Below are 9,209 nucleotides of genomic sequence, written 5' to 3'. Positions count from 1 at the left end.
TACATTCCTACTGGCCGCACGTGAGAGAGTCATTTGCCTCACACCCTCCTCAGCACTGGGTATCATCAGGATTTTGTATCTTAGCCATTCTAATGGGTGTTACCCCATCGTGGTTTGAATTTATGGTTCTCTGACGGGGAGCAATGGTGATTGCCTTTTCTTTTTTTTCAACGTTTTCTTAATTTTATTTTTGGGACAGAGAGAGACAGAGCATGAACGGGGGAGGGGCAGAGAGAGAGGGAGACACAGAATCGGAAACAGGCTCCAGGCTCCGAGCCATCAGCCCAGAGCCCGACGCGGGGCTCGAACTCACGGACCGCGAGATGGTGACCTGGCTGAAGTCGGACGCTTAACCGACTGCGCCACCCAGGCGCCCCCTGATTGCCTTTTCATGTGTTTATGTGCCGTTCACGTATCTTCAGTGAAATGTCTGCTCAGGTCTTTGTGTCCATTTTTAAAACGGCTTGTTTGTTTTCTTGTTGTTGAGTTTTGAGAGTTCTTTGTGTGTTCTAGAAACAAGTCTTTTGTCAGGTGTATGACTTGAAAACCCTGTCTCCCAGTCTTTCACTTGTCTTTCGTTTATCTCCTGGTTTCTTTGGCAGAGCAAAAGCGCTTTGATGTTGACAAAGTCCAATGTATCAACTTTCATTTTACGGATCATACCTTTGGTTTCGGCATCATTTTTTAAAGCCACTAGTTTTCAGGTCTCTGTGACTTAGAGAAAAATCTAGTTTTGATTAGACATGTCACCAGCATATAGGCTCTATTCAAAGACATGGGATGGAGTGAGATCCCCTGGAGAAGATAGGACTCAACAGAGCTGGGCCACGGTTGAGGGTTTCTCATCTCCCAAGCTGAGGCACTTTCCGCCTGTCACTTACTGTGAGTTTTGGAGCAGGATGTAGAGAAACATCGCCTGTCCTCTCAGACCACAGCACCATCAGAACCCCAAAGAGGTGCTGGCGTCTACACTAAGGGCAATGTCCAGGCTTGGTCTTTGCTTTCATGTAGTCAGCCCACAAAGGCTTATCGAGCAACTGCTATGTGCTTCTAGGAATCCCTGCGGGCAATACCTGCATATACGGTGTCGACCAAGTCAGCAACATTTCTTACCTCCTAGAAGAGCAGGACAGATAGCAACCAATGAAATAAATAAGAACATGTCTGCTGGTAAGTTTTATTGGAAAAGTAACATGGCGCGCTCTGATGGCAGGTATCTGGCCTGGGTGGCACAGAGGTGGTCTCTCAGAGCTGGACCTTATACCGTCACCTCTCACAGGTCGCATACTCAGGGCCAGCTTCACGGTGGTCACATGGGCCCTGAGCTCGCAGGGGCTCCACCTCTGTTTATTGCTCTGCCACCTTCTTGGAATATTTCCATTTTGAACGAGGCATCCCACATTTGTATTTTGCAGTAGGTCCCGCAGAGTATGTAGCCAGTCGTGCCTACACTGTGTCCAAACAGCAAACCAGACAGAAAAGCCCGTATAGACTTCAGCTACCTTTGTAGGTACCTTACAGGTCAGCTGCTCTGGTGCACAAACTGGACTGCTTTTTTTTTTTTTTAATTTTTTTAAAGGTTTTTTTTTTCTTTATTTTTGAGACAGAGAGAGACAGAGCATGAGCAGGGGAGGGGCAGAGAGAGAGGGAGACACAGAATCCGAAGCAGGCTCCAGGCTCTATGCTGTCAGCACAGAGCCCAACGCGGAACTCGAACTCGGGAACAGTGAGATCATGACCTGAGCTGAAGTCGGTCGCTCAACTGACTGAGCCACCCGGGCACCTGGGACCGCTTTTTTTGATTGCAAGAAAATAAAACCTTAAGACGCACTCACCTTCAGAAATTCACTAGACAAATAGTCCATCCAGAGTTGTTGGGTGGGCCCCACCCCTACCATTCCTTACTGTCCCTCTTCTATTTCTACAAGTCTCTTTTGCTTGGTTCGATTTTCCCTACTAGAACTGAAAGCCTCTGGTTCATAAACACAACAAATGTTTACTGGTGTTGGGGGGCGAAGATGAATTCTGTCACCAGACGGACATTCCGAGGATGCTGTATCAGACAGAATGCTGGTCATTTTACTTATTTATTTACGTTTTTATGCTCACTAGAGCTCACTTTAGAGCTGTAGGCTCTGCGGCCCGGAGAGGCTACGTCATTTTGACAAAATCATCCGCCTAGAAAGTGAGGGAAGTCCTGTCTGGCTTCAGTACCAGGAGGGGTCTTTCTGATGTTATTTGTTTGAATTCTGATTCTCTCCGTTGGGGAGGCATGGGTATTTCGGACATCTTTCACCATCTCTTGGATAATCCCAGGCAACACTTCCTAACTAAGCTAGCATTCCCTTTCATGACACTTTGAACACCTTCGCTGTGTCGCCAAGTGTGATTGTTGGGTCCAGAGTTTCAACCATCTCCTAGCGGAGTGTCTGAAGGAGAGCCATTATCCCTTCAAGTGATGGCTATCCATATGAAGAAAGCTATTCATGAAGTCGGGAGTCTCCTCTTCTGCTTGGAAAATGAAGCTTTGTATATTTTTCTGTTTTGGCTCATGACTGTTCTCGAAGAGGGAGGAATCAGGCAGAAGTGACGGGGCCTTAGGTATTCCGGGCAACGGAAGCTGGCGGCCCGCCCCGCCCTGCCCTTCACCCAGATTCCTCCCTGGTCCCCGGGCTCTTTTGGAAACCGGCTTCCGGAGCCTGACACATGTTTCTTTGTCTGGCCCCAGCTGTTAGAATCTGTCTTCATTCATGAAGCAGGAAGGGAGTTCTCAGAAGGGCTTCTGCAGTCTGATGTCAGGGAACAGCCATGCTCAGACCTCAGCAATTTCAAACGAGAGATGTCAAAATAAGCCGGGGGACCATCCCCGCGCACCACCCCGCCTCAGGCAGGTGCTAGACGCTTCTCCCCGGTCTGACCTTTGGTGCCCACGGCAACCCGCAGGGTCCACGCCGCTGTCTTCATTTTGCGGAGAGGGAAACTGAGGCTCGGAAGTTTGCTGGGAGTCTCAGAGCTCAGGCAGGATCTGAGCCCGGGTTGGCACGACCCCAAAGTTCTCGCGGTACCCTGCTGACACATCAACAGAGAGCTGCAGCCGTCGTCCCTGCTCGTCAGAAGCAAAGGGCTCGTCTTTAGCAAAGGAACAGGCCCCTGTCGTGGAGAACGCTGGCTCTCCCCACCGGCACACTCCCGTCCCCGTCCCCCGGGCCTGGCCCACCTCTCCTCTGGGAGGAGCCCCCGCGCTCAGCCCGGTGTGGAGGGGCTGCGGTGTATTGTCACCGATAATTGTACGGAGCCATTCATCAGCGGGAATCTTATTTCAAACAGCTCTCCGGCTCTAATGGCACAGAAAGCGTGAACTAAGCACAGTTTAATGAATTCTGATCTCACAGACAGAGGCTGCCTGAGCAGGGACAAGGGTGCTCACACACGAGGCAGGAGAAAGCCGCCGTGGGCCGAGAAGCAGGGATGCATTCAAATGATCCCCTCGTTCCTTCAAGATGGATAATCTGGTTTTTAGCAAATTTGTCGGAGACGTTCTTTTTAACCACGACTCGCCCTCCGCTTGCTGGGAAAGTGTACCTTTTAACCCGGGGAACAATAAAGCCCTGTGATCTCATTCACACCGACGGAAGGAAATGAGCCGCTTCACTTTGGGCCTAATAACGGTACCCCAGATTCTTGTAGATTTTTGTAGGAAATCTTAAACGTCTCAGAAAATCCGTAGATGCAGTCTAGTCACCCAGTCGTCTCCGAGAAAAAGCAGGGGGAGTTATCATCGTTTGAATCCCCAAAGCAGAAATATGTGGCAGGAGACCTGCACCAGCCTCATCTTTCTTCTGCCCAAGAGCCCAGAGGCCTCCATCCTGAGACCATCTCGCCACCTTCTTGGAGCTGCTGTGAAGGAGAAAGTGAGGGTAACATCTAGAGACAGTGTCTCCGGGATTCAGAGGAGTGGGGTCTGCCCAGGGCCAGGGCCGGGGCCATACCAGGAAATCATCAAGGTTCTGCCCCATAAATCACCTCATTTACACCTTACAACTGCCGCACAGGCAGGAAGGTTGCCTTCATTTTATAGGTGAGGCTACCACGGCGTGGCACAGAGAGGTTAGGCAACTGGCATGGGGCCACACAGCTATAGAGCGGCAGGGTCAGAGAACGTCCCCATAGCCCAAGTGGACCCCTGACATTTCAAGCAAGCCTCGTCCCCTCTCCAAGTCTCAGCTGTCCCATATGTAAAAGGAGAAGGCAGGGCTGTCGGAACACTAGACAGCTTTTGCTCACAGTGATCGCTGTCATAAGAGCTCTTGTCTTCTTCTGGGAGTGGAAAGGGCATGCTTTATTCCTTGCAGAAGGCTGGGGAGGAGGGCAGCCGGGGAGGGAGGATCAGAGTTCAGTTTTCACTTCATTCTTCCATTTGCTCACCCCTGTTGTTGCTAGACTCGTGTTCAGAGCTTGGGATTCAGAGAGGACAGAGATACTGTTTCCATTCGTGAGGGGCTCCCAGATCTCTGGAGAAGACAGGCACGTTAAAAATAAAACCATCGGACATGGGAGTAGATCCTCCGACAGAGACGTTCACAGGGGGCTGGTGGGGGAGACAGATTCGACAGACCAGCTACCTCCGACTGACCCTGAGGAGATCATTCCAGTGATTCGGGGCCTGAGTGTCCTCATCTTTAAAATGGAACACTGACTTCACAGGGTTGCGGGGCGTGAAGAGGCCGGTATGCTCCGCCCACGGTGGTTGTGTTAGGAACCCAGTGAGTAGTTCAGGGATCTGAGGAGGGTCGTGGATTCTTCTAGGCCATGTCATCTGGGAGGCTTTGGGAGGCCCCGTGCATGCTACACGGCGTCCTCGTCATCCACTCCCTGACCGGTCCCTGCAAGTTTCCCTCTGGCCTTCTCCCCAGGCAGCTCCAGCTCGGGCTGGCTAACGGCTGGCACTCTGGAGTCACACAGGTATTGGCACTGAGCCAGCTTTTGCTACACAGCTGAGTGTGGAACCTGTCAGAAGCTGCCTGACCTCTCCAGGCCTCCGTTTCCTCCTCTGGGAAGAGGTAATGAGAACACTTCCCCATGTAGGGGCTGTGGGGAGGGACAGTGAGGGCACAGCACGAAGCACTGAGCTAGCAGCAGGTGCTGAGTGAGGGCCACCTTCCCCTGCTCTCTCTCCTTTCCCACTACCCCCTCCCTCTTCTCCTGTCTGCCCCCTCCTCTCCCGCAGCTGCCCCGCCTCGTCCTCATTGTTATGATTAAAGGCAAGAACAAGAATGGCAGGACTGTCACTCCGTACTCACTCATATGCTAAGATGGGGTTCCCAGAATCAAGGTCAGGGTCAGGAGCCTACACTTGTTCTGTCTACCCAGAGGCCTGAAGGGCAGGTTGTAGGCATCCTGGAGGCGTGCTAAGGTGGGAGTTTAAATCCGTATCAGCTGTGTGATCGTGGGCAAGTAACTTACCCTCTCTGAGCCTGAGTTACCCCAATGGTAAGATGGGGGTCACGGCAGCTTTCTCATGGGTTTGTTGTGAAGAGTAAATGAGATCATCTGAGTTAGGACCTTGGTGGGTGACGGGCACTTCCTTCTCTTCTCTTCCCTGGGTGGATGCTCAATGCCTGCTCTGTAGGACACACATTGGGTTGCAGGTATCTCACCACCCATCGCCGTACTGTCCTGGAGAGGCCCGGGTGCTCCCAGTGAGGGTCCTCCTCCAGGACAGCACCTCTCTGCGGACTCCCTGCTTGTTTGCTCCATCCACAGGGAGCCCGGGTCTGAGGAGCTTGGCTTCTCAAGGATCATGTGCCTAAAGGTGACACTGCTTTCCTATGGGGTAAGGTTGCGTCTTCAGAGAATATCTTCCAGACAATCCCTTTTGTCTGTGGGCATCTCACCTCTGTTTATGGGATGGGTATTCGATAATAGAAATGGCGGTGATAATAGTCTCTAACAAATATTAGGGCTTGTCACCTGCCAGGCATGGTGCTGACGGGATGGAGAAGGGGGCTCACAAGGCTTGCAACAGACGTTCAAGGTCCATCTTCTGGCCGCCGTTGTACCCCAAGACTCAGAGGCTCTGCGGTAAGCAGAAACCCAGCTGCTCACACCAGGTAGAGCTGGGGACTCTGGCCAGGTCGGGCTGTCTTCCAGCCTTCTGCTCTCTGGCGATGCTGCCTGGGATTCTTAGGTAAAGGAGAAAAGGAGGACAGAGGACCTGAGCTGGGGGTAAGTGGAAAAGTTTTACTCGCTCACCTTCAGGTATACCTTACGGTTTGTTCGTCATTGGCCTTGGGATCGTCATTGGGGTTCGTCATTTGTCTTGGGAATGCGGTCTTGGGATCCGTGTCGGCAAGAATTCCGCATCCTGGGTCAGTGCGCACTCAGGCCACCACCCGCCATGTCCCATAGGTACTCCTCCATGATCTACGCTCTGGCTCCCTGCTAAAGCCTACCCCAGCGATTGCAGATGGAGCAGCTTCTCTCAGACACGAGCGTTGTGGGCTCTTGAGGCTGGATTAAAGCCTGGTCAAGTGAGAGACCAGTGAGGTCAAGCCTTAAGCAGTGAGCAGTTCCTCCCATGAATTGGGCACGCCTTATTGCCTTGCCTTGCCTTTTCTGTCCCTGTCTGGAGTCCCCTTCCCTCTTGCTCCGTCGGCCAAGTCCTGCTCCGTCCTCTGGGACGCTGCACATACCTCCTTTCCCCAGGAGGCTCAGCTTGGCACCCCGAGTCTGGTTAGGTGCCATTTCTCTGTGCTTCTACAGCCTTGGGCTTGTGCGAGAACAAGCCCTGGGACTGTGTCATCTGACTGCCTCCTCCATCAGACTGTGAGCTCTCTGAAGGCACGGGCCTTAGTCATCCGTATGTCCAATAGCTGTAGCTAGTCAGACAGGGCAGGCTATGCGCAGAAACAAACATACCCTGACCTTTTGGTGACCTCATATGACACGGGTGAAGTTCTCGAAGACGTTAACATCTGCCGCTGGACACGGAGTCCTCCCTAGTCGTGTTCCTTTAATGGTTGCCTGGGGGATCCTGGTTCCGTCCGTGTGGCGGGGCCATCAGGAGCACGTGGCTTCCTTCCTTCCCAGCGGCCACACGGGATGATGTCAAGGACCTGGCCTGGGGGGGAACAGACCCCACTGCTTGTCCAAACCCAGCCACAGACTCCAGCCCAGCTGCACAGGAGGCTGGGAAATACTGAGGGGCATGGGGGACTTCAGTGAGCATAAAAGGTCTCGAAAGGTGGCTCACAGAGAGTGGCTTCAGCTCTGTTTCAGCGACTCCTTCTTGACGACCAGAGCTCGCGATGCAACGAGAAGGCTCCCTGGCTCAAGAGTTTTCGGACTGGCTAGCTGATGGCAGTAAAGTTGCTTCCCCTCACTTCAGCCTGAGGCTTGAGTTCAGACAAAATTCAGCTTTTTGAAAACAAGGGGCCGGGCCCTGGAAATTCTGTTTAGCCCTGTCAGTCCTGAAGAAGCGCCGTGTTCCCAGCTCCGACCGTCCTTTGTCCTCCGCGAGCTCCCGAAGCCTGGAGAGGTGACTTCTTTATTCTCAGGAGCTGCTATTTATAACTTCCAAAGGACCCTTCCTCCTTTGGTTCTGTACTGAGGCTCAGAAAAGCGAGTCTGCCTCCCCCAGCAGCCCTCCCCCCACCCCAGGCCTCTCTCCCCCCAGAGCAGTCCCGTAAATAAAGGATAAAAGGCCCCGTAATTATTACCATTCGACAACACAGAGACTGTCAAAACCAGGAGTCCAACAAAAGCCTTTACATAAATCACAGCTGATACAATGGCTCTCGGCTGAAGGGGAGAGAGGCTCAGAGGCTCAGTGTTGCCGAAAGAAGGTCTGTGTTTGGGGGAGGGCCTGCCAGAGTCAGCGGCCCCTGGAGAAGAGACGGGGCCTGGCGTCTGAACACAGGGCAGCCCATCCACCTGCTCACTGGACCGACGGGAGAGGCCATGGAACAAGAGTGAAAGTCTGGGGGCAGACTCCAGATGTGAAGGCTCCATGGTGCCGAGTGGCCCAGATGTTTGGGACCGGGCAGGCACAACATCGTCAGCAGCAGCTGACGCTAGCCTGGCAGAGTAATGCACCCGGAAAGACGCGCCAGCCTGCGGTGGTGCCGTAGGGGCCATCAGTACCCCGCGAGTGGTGGAGACATTCGAGGCCCCGGGGTCCAAAAGAGGGGCACTGGAGTCGGCTGTCCTGCTCGGAGGAAGCTTCCTGAAGGCAGACGTGCCTTGTAAAAGAGGAGACGGCCGCTCTGGAGTCGAGGGATGGGGCTGAATCAGGTCTCCTGCCCGCCCATCGAGGACCACATTTCTTGAGAATGTGGGCACAGAGCTGGAATACCAGTGATCCATGGGGCTGAATCAGGTCTCCTGCCCATCGAGGACCACACTTCTTGAGAACGTGGGCACAGAGCTGGAATACCAGTGATCCAGTGCACGAGTCCTGTTTCTGAAGGACAGGGACCCTTCAGGGGCGGGAGCAAGTCCAGAGAAGTGGGGAAATTGGTAAGAGACTTCCTATCTCTGAGCACAACAATCATTCGTTTTGAATAAGCCATTCAGTGGCACATTAAGAATTCAGTGGCATTTACCAAATGCCAGTGGCCCTCACGCTCTGTGCTTCCCCTACTACTTCTTGAAGATGAATGAGACATTGTCCTTAAGGTTTTCGGCCTCGGGCGGGACGCACACATGGTGACAAGAGCTGTAACGCAAGGTGCGCAGGGCAGACAGACGAGCCGGGGGACGGTGCAGCGGCGGGGGGACGTGTGGTGCCGAGTCCGGCTTCCCAGCCCTGCTGTTTGTGGGCTTGGTGATCTTGGGTGATTTATGTACCCTCTCCGGGCCTCAGCTACATCAGAATATTGATGGGGGTGATGAGGGGAAAAAGAGAATCAGAACGTCTGGTATCTCGTCACGACCCCGATTATAAATTGCGTAGAGAGCCACGGTTTACCAAGCACGTCAACATCTGCTGCTCACGTGACAGGGCTGATCCAGTCTGCCCATTTGAAGGCGAGTAGACTGAGCCTCCAAGAGGAAAGCCGGTGTCCCCAAGCTCACGTGGCTGGAGTGGCTCGTCCCGCATCGTGTGTCTTCTGTCCTAAGGGGAATGCCACAGGTTTGCGTTTTTGGTGCTGGGGTGGTAAACGGGATGCTCTGAGCTCCTCCTGCACGGTTCGGAGGGGACCCTTCGG

The sequence above is a fragment of the Felis catus genome, chromosome A3 (assembly GCF_018350175.1).
Source record: "Felis catus isolate Fca126 chromosome A3, F.catus_Fca126_mat1.0, whole genome shotgun sequence".
NCBI lineage: Eukaryota > Metazoa > Chordata > Mammalia > Carnivora > Felidae > Felis > Felis catus.
Note: the sequence above shows the minus strand (reverse complement) of the source record.